The sequence below is a fragment of the Passer montanus genome, unplaced genomic scaffold, assembly GCF_014805655.1.
Source record: "Passer montanus isolate IOZ18808 unplaced genomic scaffold, ASM1480565v1 scaffold9, whole genome shotgun sequence".
Classification (NCBI taxonomy): Eukaryota; Metazoa; Chordata; class Aves; order Passeriformes; family Passeridae; genus Passer; species Passer montanus.
The window spans coordinates 13,232,889-13,248,102 of NW_024374367.1; the positions used below are offsets into that span (position 1 = coordinate 13,232,889).

At 42.1% G+C, this 15,214-nt stretch overlaps 1 protein-coding gene across 15 annotated transcripts in view; it reads right to left on the minus strand.

Annotated features, from left to right (window-relative positions):
* Positions 1-15,214, minus strand: part of FOXP1 (forkhead box P1) — a 380,068-nt gene that overhangs the window by 95,653 nt on the left and 269,201 nt on the right. The window lies entirely within an intron of this gene.

Here is a 15,214-nt window from a genome sequence, read left to right on the forward strand (position 1 = left end):
CCCCGCCACAACCTTCTGAGATTACTGCTGGGTTTGGACACACATTAATTCCCAGGAGCCTCCTGCAGAACAATCCCATACCGACGAGTGCAGCAGGAAAAGCCTCAAAGAAGTAACAGTTTTAAATGCTTCCAATTCACTTTCAACTGTGATTTACTGTGGTGGCTCCATTTAACCCAGAGCACTTCCCAGATCACAGACCGCCTCGCCTCGTGCCTTTGGCTTCCTTTAGAAAGGCAGGCTGATGTGCCAAGACCTGCTGGATCCATCCTAGGATAGAGGTTCTGCTAAGCACAGCTCCAAATGGGTACCTGTGTGTGCCAGGGCTGCTGCTTTTGCTGTCAGTGCAGCTCCTGCCATACAAGACCCTTCTGTCATAGCCCACAGAGGGGAATGACCTGGCAGGAGGCTGGTGGGAAGCTATTGCTGATGAGTGGGAAGGAATATACACAAGATCTCCACTGGTGATGCATTAACTAATTCCCAGATGAATGTAGAATGCAGCTAAACATCCTTAATTTCACTTATCAGGAGACTTGAAGGTGAGGATGTCCAAAAGAGATGATGTCCCTGAATAAGTCACTTAAAATCAGCCTCAAAGCTGATACTACCAGAACTGACCTACACTCCAATCAGACCTTTAATCCAAAAACTTGCTCCAAAGCACTGAACGAACTGAAAAGGCACAAACAATACCTTCCTAGAGTTCATCACAAGTTCTGAAACAACCTTTCACTTGCTGTGCCTCCGACTCCAGGGGCTGTGGAGCTGCACGTGACAGTTGTTTAACGCTGCACAGCGCAGTCACACACAGCGCTGGCAGGGGACAGCGAGAGAAGAGCCTACAATTGAATCTGCACAGGAAATTCGGGTAAGTTGAATTATCCATCTGGAAGCTGGCCAAGGGTTGGGACTACTCCCAGAAGAAGTGATGGGTTTTGCTCGTCCTTTGAAAGGCAGCACCTCTGAGCTGCCCGTGGCTCTCGCTCGCCGCTCCTGCAAGAGCAGGGCCAGCACATCCTCTGTGCTCCTCCTGGCAGGGAGGCTTTCCTGGGATCCAGGGATCTTGTCCTGCTGCTGAGAGACCCGTCAGTGGGGACAAGGGGCTGAGGGCACTGACACCCTGCAGTGCCTCTGCAAGGGCTGTAGCAGCTTGAGCCTGAGGTGCCCAATAAAAAGTGAGATGGAAAAATAACAAAAACTACAGGTAAAAGCAAACAGTCATCATCAGGTGCATTCACTGCTCTGGGCACTGCACACAGAGAAGTTCCAGAGCCCTTTGGGTGGTTCTCAGGTCTCTCCATCCCTGGTGTCGTCACAACCAGTGCGTGTCACCCCAAAGCTTCCTGCCCAGAGATGCCACCAACTATTGACACAGGCCTTGTGTGCTTCTTTTTCAGACCTGTGGTTTTGTAGTTCGTCAAAACAGGATACTATTTAAATGTACAATGTTACGATTTAAACAAAGGTGAAACAGTTACTGCTGTTTTAGCAACCAGACATCAGGCCCTGCTCAAGCACACACATTTTTTTGTTTTTAAAAGACCTCAGTCCGCTTTGCCAGCACGCTCTCCCTGCAAACCTGGATGCGAAGACAAGTGTCTAAGCAAAACAACACTCACTTTCTATGAATTACTGAACATGTGTAATTCATTTATCTGTAATATTGTGCTAAACTCAGCTCCAATTAAACAAACGAAAACACCTGCTTAGCACACATAGATCTTTCCATACCTCAGGGGAAGACACATCAGTGTGCTCTGTAGTACAATCTGGCTCGGAAGCCTACACTAACAATGCAAATCTGGGATTTTTCTTTTTTTTTTCTCAAATGCACATAGGCAAGGAGATAAAAAAAAAATACAGACAGAGATATTGGGGATGGAGTATTTGTGTTTGGTATTTTTATCTATAGCACGTGCAATTCTGTAATATTTAAGTGCTCACTGGGGGCTTTTCATGGGTAGCTGCACCTGAGGGCATGCATCACTCCAGGGAAAAAAAGTGGGATAATGAAAACTTTAAAACACACTTAACTAGCCCCAGATATTATGATACTGTAAAACTACCAAAGAGACCTCGCGTTGACAAATTTATTGAGCTGGGGAGAAGAAGTTTCCGTTCCTTGCTTTGCTTGTGGACCACAGGCATCCAGCAGCTCCATGGGACTTCCCTGCTGTCCCCCCACGTTAACGGGTCAGACACACAGTGACACACTGAACAGGGTCACCCCAACACGGGGGCTGAGACCACCCCTGGCACCCCAGATGTCCCAGCAGCAGAAATGAGTCATGGCCTCATCTGACACACGTTTTGGACCAACAGAGGGGTGTCCCTTTGGGGTGCCTTCGAAAGAGGCTGGTTTGGGAATCTGGGTGCTTGGCTGGGTGCAGCAGCTGCCATCAGCAGAGCCTGCAGCCTGCCAGATCCCCTACACTTAACTCATTTCCTATTCTTCACTCACTGCCTGCAGACAATAGGCTGTCAATCAGATCCCAACCAGAACATTTACAATTATCTTCCCTCTCCTGCACCTCAGCATGGCCCCGTGCGAGCGGCTCCATCCCGAACTGTTCACACACGAGCCATTTGCAACTCTTCAGTCGCCAGAACTGCCCTGACTCGAGAGGCGGGTTAGGAAATTGAATTTCCTCGTGTTTTCAAATAAAAGTACTGCGGTGGCAAAGCACAGAAGCAAAAGAGCAGGCTTCCTACAGGTGTGAGGCAAAAGCAACGAGGAATGGAAAACCTGCCCCAGTAATTATTACAGCATTCTGGGTAAGGATGAAGGCTGTTTACTGCCTTTTTTTTTTTTTTTTAAACAAAATCAAAGCTACAAACTGAATAGGTCTTTTAAAATTATTTTTGCTTTGTTTTTCTTCCTCTTTTTTTATTTAGGACAGGGTGGTCCCTTCTGCTCAAACTGAATGGGTCTTTAAAAATTATTTTTGCTTTGTTTTTCTTCCTTTTTTTTTTTTTTTTAAACAAAATCAAAGCTACAAACTGAATAGGTCTTTTAAAATTATTTTTGCTTTGTTTTTCTTCCTCTTTTTTTATTTAGGACAGGGTGGTCCCTTCTCCTCACTTCTGCAGAATTAGTAACAAACCACCACCACAATTTTGCAGCTGGCCTTGTGACCATTGCTGAGCTCTCCCAGAAGAAATTGGTTTGTTTTTCCTCTGGGTAGACACTGCTGAGTGAAGGACTCAAAATGAGCACACTTTCCAAGCAAAAAATAACAGTGATGCAAGTCATAACCATACCTTCCCTTGTAGTGGCAGTTGCTGACAACGTGATTTAAAAATATCTGAACTATGTTCTGCATGATGTTAATGCTCCTATTCCAGAGAGAAATCCCCAATACCTTCGGGGCACTTTCCAAACACTGAAGCCTGAGAAACTGTCCAGGATGGGCCCTTTCCTAACAGCACTGAAATCATTGCCATTGCTAAATTAGGAGAAAATCTGTACAGTCATCATTCACTGCACTGTGACTTCACTGATTTTCTGCTCCACTGTCTGCTCAAGGGTCAGCATGGTTAACAGCAAGGAGATATTTCCTCTCCTATTAATTGATCTGGACACATCTTTGATGGCTGTCAAACAGAAAGGTAACTAGTGACATTATGGCACTTTTTTTTTTCCCCTTTTACTTTTTAACTCTTGCACAGGAAATTTCTACAACCTTTTCTGATGAAAAATAACCTGTGTGATATTTCCCCTCTCCTTTAAAATGTTTATCCTGCTCCGAATCTGCAAAGTGTGATATCATCAAGGAAGGTCAAGCTTCACGGGAGCTAATGGCTCTGCTGTGTGCTTCCACCACTTTGAAAAGATGAACAATAGTCCCTCAAGTGCTGCTGCCAGTGGCACAGCAGCAATTCACCATGGAGGGTGAGAAATCTGAAATTAAAATAAACTGCTTAAAACATGCAGATAGAGAGGGGGGATGCAGGAGAGAGAATAAAACGGGACAATCTCTGAACCCAATCAACAAAGCGCTCATTGTTCCAGTTTAAGGCAAGTAACACAGCAATAAATATTGAGCCAAGGAAGTTAACCTGTATCCACAGCCTTTGAATAAACACCAAAGCTGAAAGTAAAAGCCATGCCAGGCCTTTGGCTCTTGCCAACTCGTGCTTTACTCCTTCTTGCTTGGCTTTGTTTTTTACATTTGGGGATTTTCTTTGCCTTCTCTCCTGTTATTCATACCTTCCTGTAGGAACTCCTTATCACAAAGGAAAAGGACAAACAGAAGGAACAGTCAGAATACAAATAAATTCAGCTGTGTTCTGCACATCTACCTGGCTGCAGGTAACTGGGAAGAAAAGGGCTGGGAAATTCAGGGGGTTCACAGCCCCTGTGAAGCCAGGGAAGTCCCCAGCTCCTTCCCACACCCTTCTCCCCACGGTGACCTGATGCAATCCTGCAGACCTCTCTAGCCATCAAATCCAGCTGAGTGTTTACCCTGCAGGGTAGCACAGGCAGCATGAGGCATCTCTGCAAGACACGGGCACGTTCATCTCTCTTACAGAAGTTTGAGCATTCAGCTCTTGATCTGAGTACAAATAAATGTCCTGGTTAGTTCTCATTTTTCCTCAAGTGGTTTATCCACTCCTGTGCCAATACCTCAGCCAGTAATACAGGTTTTCACAGCAAGTATTAATTCTGGCTTCACTTTTAAATCACATTTTCTTCATTTGAGCATATTATATTCCACAGAACCGGGCGTGAGCATCATGCAAAAGGCATTCTGATCCATGGTTGTGAATACAGCTGTGTAGGCAGAGGAATATTTGTTTTCCAAGTAATTTGTGCACATTCACAAAATTACAGCTGTCTGCAGTTCTCCCGAAATATCTGTCCTGATGTTTACAAGCCATAAAATATAATCTGCCTTTTCTACAGTTCCAACCAGTAAAATTGGTTATTTATATATTTATATGTACATTATTATTTTTCTTACAGATTGCCTACTCCCCATTACATACTATGTGGATGCCTATGGTTTTTCCCCCAGTGAAAGATGGGAAATGTTTCACAAGAAGTTCTGATTTTTGCCTTTCTCACAACAAGACCCCACTTCCTTTCAGTTCTATTCCTACCTGTCTCAATACACAAAATACTGATCCCTAGGACAGCAAAGTCTTTGGAATAAGATTTTCCAAGCAAATGTGGAAATGTGCACTGCACCTGCTCAACTGACACTGCTCAAAGTCCAGGAGGTGAACCACAAGTAACTCTTTCGCCCAGAGTTTAGATCAGCAACAAAATGCACAAAACCAAAAAATAATCAGAGAATCACAGAGTGGTTTGGGTTGCAAGGGACCTTGTGGCCCATCCAGCTGCAAGCCCCCTGCCATGGGCAGAGACACCTTCCACTAGACCAGTTTGCTCCAAACCCCATCCAGCCTGGCCTTGAACACTTCCAGGGACTCCTGCTACTAGAGTGACTTTGGTGTAAAACTGATTTGAAAGAAAAATCAGAGGCAGGAAGCTATATACATTTCAGTGGGATCCCTCAGCTCCAAATCCATCCAGGGATGGCTGTCACTTAAACCCAGGACAAATCTGGCCTGAGATGTTCACCTCAGTGCTAAACCCACCCAAGAGGTCCACATGGATGCACTGATGTGCCATAAAAGACCTAGCACTGAGATAAACCACAGGTTAATAACTTAAATCTGCAACTGCTTAAAAAATGTCAGACAATGACAGAACTGGCAAGGAAGCCCAGCTTTGATAATTTGTACTGCTTTTAACACCCTCAATCCATGTGCTCTGCTGCATTACGTACTCCATGCATGCTGGCAAATAGCATGAGCTACGCAGCTGCAACGTGAATCTCATGGGACAACACGATGGAAAAAACTTTCTGAGGGGCCAGTGGTACCAAAGTACAGCACCAGTGACCTCGGTGGCATCAGTAACCTCATCAGCTCCAGTACAAATATCTCTGTCTCCTGGCTCCCCCCTCCAGCACCCATCACTACCTGAGCTCCTCTTGTCATCGTCCTACCCTGCTCCAAAGCAATTTCAAAACTTTTTCAGCTAGACATGCTAAACCCAGGATGTAGATTTTCCAATTAGTCTCTGTTTAAACATCTGTTGGTAGACTGCATTTAACATCAGTTATTTGAGAAAAGCGCAATTTGATTAGGCTGTCTGAAACGGAGCCAAAGTCTGCAAAATAATAGCTCAATTAAATTTTGTTTTGCTTTCATTTGTCTTATACTTTCCTGAGTGTGATACAGTTGCATATAATCAAGTAAACTAATTCCTTTCAAAATGAGATATTTCGGTGCTTTTTCCATCTCCTCTTAAAGTTTATTTAATAATCTATTCCATCTTCTCCATGCTTCATCGAACTTCAGCCTGACACAAAGTACATTTCTTTCTTGTGCCTTCAGTCTACTTTAATTTTCCAGGCTTTCAGTGACTTGAGATTATGCACCATTAATGTTACACCTTAAATAAATTAGTAATTTATAAAAGGAAGATTACACATATCAGGCAAATAAAAACATTTCAGCAACACAACAGTCTTTTCTTTGCACACACCACAAAATATTTTGCCAACCTGATGACACAGCTGTAAAACTGTCAAGCTCCAAAGCCACATCCAAGCAGCATTTCCAATTGTTTCCCTGGGTTTAGTTTCTACTTATTCTGTTATGTTGCACTTGTTGCCCTGAAACTTCAATATTAGCTCTAGAGATTTAAACACATGAGGCAAACAGCTGCTCTCCCCCACTCCAGCAAGCCCGATCAAAATGCCTTCTCTTTTTCTGTCCTGCTTTTTTTTCCCCCCTTTCTTTTTAAACAAATTGCTGTAAACCAAGTATTTCTGGCAAAGTTGATGGTTTCAGGGCAAAATTCTGCTCTGTGCTCATCACTGCAGACTCCTCCAGTGCTAACCCCTCTCAGTCAGTGTGTGAGGAACACCAGCACTTCCCCATTCTGACCAGAGAAACTTTACCTTGAGGATTAAAAAATAAAAATAAAAAAGTCACAGCAACTTAGCTGCTATGTAGATGAGTCTATGATTTAAATTAAAACATTAAACATTTAAACATTAACTTTTCACACTTCTGTTAAAAAAACCAGCAGCATGTACTCTTTGAGAGAATTATTTTATCTGAGATTTTTGATACACAGTACTTTTCCTTTAGTGTTTTTTAAACATATTTGTTGCAAAGTGTGAACACAAAGGGACAAGCTGAAATAGGTATCTGGCAGGCTCTTCCCAGCGCGTGCTGCTGAAAGCCACAAGTACTACTGCAGTTGTGACAAACCTGTTATTTTGCTGCAGGAAGGCAAGCGACTCCTCCAGCATTCCCTGCCCTGCCACTGGCAGCTCTTTAGAATATTCCTGCAACAAAATAACCTTAAAAACCAAGAGGCATCTCAAGTCCGTGGAAGTTCAAAATGGGATATGTCCTATTTAAAATGTAGAGAGCTACTAAATATGACAACCATTTGATGTATGAAAATTATTCACAACCAAAAACAGACAGTCTGGAAATAGCTGGGATGACTTCATTTAGACAGAATTACCCAAATCTGTTTCTAATATACACAGTACACATAATAAATTTTTACAATATGACAAGGAAAACAAACTTAATAAAAGTTCCTGATCTTTTGTTACACAAGCAAGCTATAGCCATGCTATGTTTATAATATTTTGCCCATGATATCACAGCTCAGTAACAAAAGCTAAGCGCCACACAAAACAGTTTCTAGGTATGACTTCACTTCACCGTGCCAGCAGTGCACCCATCAGCCTGGCAGAACGACCTTCCCCAATCCACAGCCCATGATTGCTGGGTTGATTTTGACTAAGAGTTTCCTTTTCTCCTTCTCCCAGGCTCCCTCTGCCTTGGGAAGCTGTGGATCTCTGTGACGGGAGTTTGTTTTTTTCCAACTACACCAGGACTCATCTGAACGGTAAGAGATTTTTAGCCTGTTTCCTTCACTCCTGGTTATTTGACAAGTGCTTGAAAACCCTGTTATAAACAATCTCTGTAGGAAAACAGATGATGTCTTACGATCACAGAAGGTAATTTTTTCAAGAACCCAACTTTTTGAGCATTTCCCAGATGCACCGCGTCAATCTTCCCGCGTTTGACTATCTCAGCTGGTTTTCCAGCCCGGGCATCGCGCCAGGCGGGCCGGACTGCCCCTCATTGTCACTTCTGTTCGATGGCACTTGCACCCACTGCTGTTATTCCAGGCTTCAGGAAATTTTCTAACCACTGGACAGGCTCCAGCACTGCGCACTAATAAGTTGCAGATTGCAGCACTCTAAGTGTGTGTGTGTGTGTGTGTGCATGCGTGTGCCAGATCGGGGCCACACTTTGTAGGAGGGGGGAAAAAAACAGTAGTTCAAAAATGCTGCCTACTCAAATTGACAGAAAAGTGACCCCTGCACTTCATCAGAAATTCCTGCAGACTGACAAAATAAAGGAGTTTGCTTTTATCACACACAGTAAGACTCATATGGAAAAATGGAAACACTACATCACTCGACCTTAGGTTGCCCCCTTTTCAACCGCAGATGAATATTATGTATAAAAATTGTAAATCAATTTGAGATGTATTAAAGGAGATTCTCTTTTTCTGTATTAAAGGTAATACCTTTTAATCTCAAGATTTATTTTGTAATGTCAAGTAAATGAGAAAGACTTAATTTCCGTAACTGAATTTTGTTACTCTTAAGTCTCTTCAGCATCTCTGCATGGTGTTCACAGAATTTCCTACCCTTTGCTTTGCATCAGGAAATAATGAGCAAGCGGCACTTACCCAACACTGAGTCACAAATATTTGCCTACATTAACAGAGCATTAAAAGCCATTTTAAACAACTTAAGGAAATTGTGCTAGCCTTTGAACTGTGATTCACTATTAGGAGAAATTAGGAAACTTTTCCTCTTCTAAAGGCAAAAATCAGCTGCTGTAACCTCCTTGTAATATCATTAGGTCCTAGAGCAGATTTTCCTCTTACAGATCCTCACACACAATAGATTTCTTTGCTTAATGAAACTACTTCTGAAATTTTCCTACACTCAGTGTTAGGTACTTTGAAATTTCAATCCTTTCACATCCTTGAACTCTCATCAACATTTTTTTCCAGACTGTGTCAATAAAATTGATTACTTGCAGTTCTGAACTCTGTTCTGCACATGGAAATAAAACAATTTGTTTTAAAGTATTTTCTGAAGAAAGCAGAACTTGGCAATCATATCTCCAAGATCAAAAATAAAAAAGAAGAAAGAGGGACAATCCAACCAAGCGAGCCTTGCCCACAAAAAGCAAAATAAAAAGAAACCTCTCCAGCAAACAAAAGAGAAGCGAGGTCCTGATTTCATGATTTTATCACGGCAGCAACGCAGGCTCAGTCCCTGACATCCCCACATCACCCGGCTCGCTGCTGTCCTCCTGACTGATATATCTCCCTGTCGGATGCGAACGATCTTTTCGGATCATTAATGTGTTCATTAATTTGTTATCAATCGCTGTACTCGGAGCGCTGGGCAGCGCCGTGCGACCGCACGCGGACGGAGCCCTGGCTCCCCGGCTGCTGAGATGCCTCATGCCTACAGCCCGATCTGTTGCTTTTACAAGTTTAATCTCGGCATTAAGGAGCTGATTGTGGAACCATGTCGCTACAACATCTTCAACCCAGCTGTACATCATATAAACCGCTATAGGAGGGGGCAGTCTCCCATCATTCCTGGCAGCAGCACATACCTTTAACTCCCTAATCTGTAATACTACAAAATACCGCTCTCATTTCTTCCCAAGCACAAGTGGACTACCAGCAAGGGTCCAACAGTGTTATTCCTAATTACCTTTTTTTCACTCTTGATCCTGTGGCGCTCATAATTAGTTACCTGGGGCTGCAATCCAATTTGAAGTGATGACAAGAAAGTGATCCATGAAAAAGTAATAAGTTAAATCCAATTTCAGCCTTCCTCTAATTAAATGCACATGGAACTAATGACTCAAACCCTACCATTTCAGTGATAATGGTAATTAGCGAGGTGGGAGTCACTCTCTTTTTTCAACACTGTAGGTGTAAACCACAAGGTAAAATGGCAGGAGCACTCTTAATTACATGTGTCATTTTGTCAGCAATTTACACATTTCTGACCAGTCAGGAAGGTTTCATTTGTTTTCCCCTTCCCTGAGGTGGGTAAGGAACGTTCAGGCTCTGGTACTGCCCGCCCCACATCCCCACTCCCTACCTGGGCACAAATCACAGTTTTTACAAACCTGTTCTGTAAATGCTTAATGTCAAAGCAGAAAACCTGCAAGAAAATGATACTTGGGTGCTCTAACAAGATACAGGGCTGAAAATGAGGGATCCTGGCTTCTACTTTGCCCCTCAGGACTGACTTCTTTCCAAAATTCAGATGCCAAACTCCCAAATATCCCAGCAGAGCTGCACACCTCAACACCACTGAGGGCCTGCAGCTCTCCAACCTTGGGAGAGTCACTTAATATCCCCCTGTCAGGGTTTACATGGCTATAAAATGGGAATAATCATGTTTGCTGACAGTACCTCACACTGCCAGCTCTCCAAATATACTGGCATTTTCCTAGAAGCTTCATTTTTTTGAATAATGATATTACAGGATAATCACAGGCTTCTTTTAAGAACAAACACATTTGTCACCTTTCTGCTCAGTCTAGCAAAACTGAATAGTACATGCTTTAAAAAAATATTAAAAGGAAGCAAAAAAGGCCCATGAAAAAAAAACCCTTAGTATCAAAATTTTCAAGCTGATCATGTAATTTTGAGGATCTGACTCAGATTTTGTTCTGTTTGTGGGGTGGATGATGTCTGCATTTCACAGACACATTCCAAGAACTGACTAACATTTATAATTGGGCTTAGGGATAAAAAATAAATAAGAACTAAGGGGTTCTTTGGTAGAAACCAGCAAAACTCAACTTTGCTTAATTTCCAAAATCAGAAACAAATAATGAAAAATTCAAGGGAAATTTTCATAGGCAAACTTCAAACCCTGCAGAAGCAAAATCTTGACCTAAGCAGAGCTGGTGCCAAAATTTCCACTGGCTTGACTGAGGCCAGATTCTGATCAATTTCTGTATTGAAGAGTGAAACAGAGAGATACTCATACAAATAGAATAAAAAATTACTTCTTCTGCCAAATCATCTGCTGAGACAATTTCTGCACCAGTTGTTAAATTTACCACTATGTAAAAAAGGTTCCCTGGGTGTAAAACCTGAGACAACATAACTGAGACTTGTGTGCTCCAAGTGAAACGGAGCATACCCTGCCCTTCACCTCTTGGTGTTTATTACATTGTCAAACTAACGATTTCTAATTTCATAAAAACAATAATAATTGCCCCCAACATCAAGCTACAGTGATTTTTTTCCTCTTGCCCTCTTCTATTTCTCAAGATACTGGAAAGATATATTAAGATAATACAGCATGCAAATTAAATTCTACAAAAGCCCAGCCAAAAGGCTGCTTTAAAAAGCAGCGGTATGCAAAGGCGAGGACAGCTCTGTCCTCTCAGCCTCCCCCAGTCTCACCCTGAGCATTTAAACCAAACCCAAATTCTTTTCTTGGCTGTGACTTAAAGGGAAGATTTATTTTTTTGTTTTGCCAAGCAAAAACAAAAGTTTCCATCCCAGTAATTTCATTATTTCTTTTCTCCAAACACAGGCAGGTTAATGATCAGACAAGAAATCTCATTGAATCACATTAAAAAAAAGTCAAGTGATGGGTCTGAATTGCAAGATACTGATTTGGACATCCTAAATTTGTTTTCAGTCCAGTATCCAACTTCCAGCTCAATGCAATACACAACATTTACGTCTTTTAAAAAAATTGTATTTTTAGTATTGCCAAAACACACATGCACTTTTACTTTCTTGGGAGAAAAATGTGTCTCTTGATTTGTTTCCAATCTGTGTGCTCTTGCCAGCAACTAAAATGCTTGAAGAACCAAAATGAATAATCGGTAAGAGCATCGGCAATTAAAGCTGCAAATTTTAATCAATACATCTATTAATACAGATATATTTATCTTGGCCAGGAAAAATGTGCACATTTTCAAAATCCTAAGCATACCTGGTCTGTTAAATTATTTGTTTCACAGATTCAAGGAAATCCAATGTCTGTGGCAAATATATTATCAAACAGCCTTCAGTCTTTTCTTCACTTCCAGTAATTTTTGTGGGACTGGTATTTTTTATGTTCTTTCCCCAACTGCTGATTATTAAATCCATTTCTTAACTTTCAATTTTCTTTTGTTTGTGTCATCAGGCTGCGAAACCGGAGGTCACTGCCAGATCTAAACCACGGCAGTGTGTGATAGGCTCAAAATGTGAGTCATCGTGTATTTGGAGATTTGGGGTTTTTCAGCTATCAGCAGAGCACATCTCCAGTCCTGCATCCAAGTTCTTACATACTGAGTATCTCACGATCTGTTAAAAGCAGATCTTCAGGTAGAGTTGCCAAGATCAAGAGAACCCAAACAGGATTGCAGGAGCCCTGCATCATTTAAACACTACTGAAGACACCATGTCCCAGCATGGCCACAGGATCCTGGGATATATTTAAGTACCTTGGCTATTTAATCAGGGAATAAAGAAGGAATAGAGGAAATTATCCATGAGGTGCTAACAGATTAGCTACACAGTATACACCAGATTAACCTGCATCTGTTTGTGGTGGTGGGGTTTAGAGGGTGCATTTCCAGCCCCAGTAGTGGCCCCTCCTCCTGGGACAGGCAGGCCATGGAGCATTTCAGTGGGAGAAGCAGCAGACCAAGAAGACAGCATCCCTCCCTGTTCCATGCAAAGCTCCCCAGCACTCGTGCTGGGCGCTGCTCACCAGTGCCCTCACCAAGCACAGCAGGGATGAGCGATGCCTATGGTGCTCTTGTTATACATGAAGCCTGTTTGTCACCAAAAAAAACAAGGTGACTGCTAACTGCTGTGGCTATTGAATGAGACATCTATCTTTGTAAGTGAAGCCCAAAGATAACTTGCTCATTATTTAAACAAACTTATGAAAAACAGGCACATTTCCCCCACCCTTGGTATTTATTCTATGTACTGTCAGCAATAGGTATCACCTCATCAGCACGGCCCCATCTGACTTGAGGGGGTGTGGGTGCTTGTGTGGGTGCAATTTTACTGAAAAATTCTAGCCCCAGAAGCATCATTTCCTTTCAGTAACAGATTTTCATTACAGGGATGCACTTGGGGGTGTTACATCCAAGAGGACTTCCAGTATATTTCAGACCGCAAAAGCACCAGGAGTGAGAAGGGGAAAAAAAAAAAAAAAGACTGGGCAGTCATTTGAATCAGTGAGTGACAGGCTGGGCCAGCTCTCTGTATACATTAATAAATTAGAATTTTAATTGTGTCTCTGACTGCAGGAGCTGCTCCAGTACTTTAATACGTACCAACAATTGGCTATGTTATGGAATCCACGATGTGGCCTTCACTGTTGACCTCTGCAACACAATTCCCAGTCTGACTACGGAAACTGTTTGGTTTGATCCTTTCAACTTATTTGAATCCTGACAAATAAGCTCACAGCTGAAAGGTCAACACAGTCATATTTCATCCTCTGGAGCTATTCTTAAGACATCTGCACAACAAAGCACTTCTTTTAGTACCTGACACTGGACCTAGCCAGCACAATCTCTCATTAAAAATGTCCCCAGTGGAAGAGTCTATTAAAAGGCATATGGATCAGCTATGGATTTACCAAATAAAATATTTTTGAAAGCATTAATGTAACGCTTTGGATTATGGCTCTTGACGCTGCCAATAAAACGTATATTTGCCCAATGACAAAATGCTTCATACTTTCCAAAAGAATAATAGCCCGGCTGTAAAGCACGAGGTGTTGTCCAGCAGCCGGAGCACAGGGGTGGGAGCCAGGAACTCATGAATCTTAATCCTACCTCTAAACCCAATTCCCTCTGTGATCCTAAGTGAGTTGCTTAACCCACATCCTTCAGTTTCCCAGTCCAGAACTGGGATAATGCTACTTACTTATCAGACTTTCCTTCTGGGGATGTTTTGGAGATTAGTATTTGCAAAATGCTTTGAAGATGAAATCACTACACCAAAGCTCAATGTTGTCCATGCTGGGCCAAGGGCTGCAGTTAACATCTATTCCTCACTCAGGCAAAACTCCCCTTCAAGTCTCCATCAGCTTTTTTTGGGTAAGAACTACAGAATCAGGCCCTCTCACTTTACTGTCAAGGCCTCTAGCGATGTTGGCTTTACCTTCCATATTCTACTACATATTTAAAGAGCCTAGCATCCGTATTTTTGCAGGAAAATAATCTGAAGCACATATAAAAGGCAAGAGAAGCAGCAATGCTGTCAGGGAGCTCATGGTGATAGTATATCAAACTAAAAAAAAAAAAAAGTAGAAAGAGCAAAACAGACATGAGTTTGACAACGTGCTATGACAACAAGAGGGAAAAAAAATCCGGAAAGAATTTGGGGCTACAGAGGCTGAAGCATCAGATATAGAAGAGCGAGATAAGATAAATGTCCCAGCTAAAGGGCTTTGTGCAACTGCAGCTGAACTGCTGCATTCAGGACCTTATTATCAAAAATCCACTGACATGCTACAATTGCAGAGAGTGGTAATAAAAGCAATAACCAGCTGCAAACCAGCAAAGTGGTCAAGGGTCTGGAAGTGCTAGTTTATGAAATACATAAAGAACTAGATACATATAATTTGCCAAAACTGGCAAGTACATGTTAGTATCTCAGATGTTTGAAGAGTGTGAACACGAGGCAAGGCAAGGGACTGACTCAGTATTTATACAAGCAGTATTACTTGGAGCAAGAGGATGGAATTAAAGTGGAAAGTTCCTGAGCATGTGCTTTGTTATGGAAAATTATCTGAAGGAAAATAATAGCAGTCCCACCATCACTTGGGATTTCTAGCACTAGAATAGCAATAAAAAAAAAGAGAAAAAAGGAAAAAAAAAGGAACTGTGATACATGACCTAATAGGTCTTTCTTGTCTTTAACTCCCCGTGATTTATCCCACAAGACTAGCAGAATGTACTCCAAAGCCCCATATGTGTGCATACATCTTCTGTTTGGGAATGCTGTATTGGTTTTAGCTCTCTGAATTCATAACAGCACAAAGCCCTCTAATATTTAGATTTTATTTCTGAAGATGTCCATAAA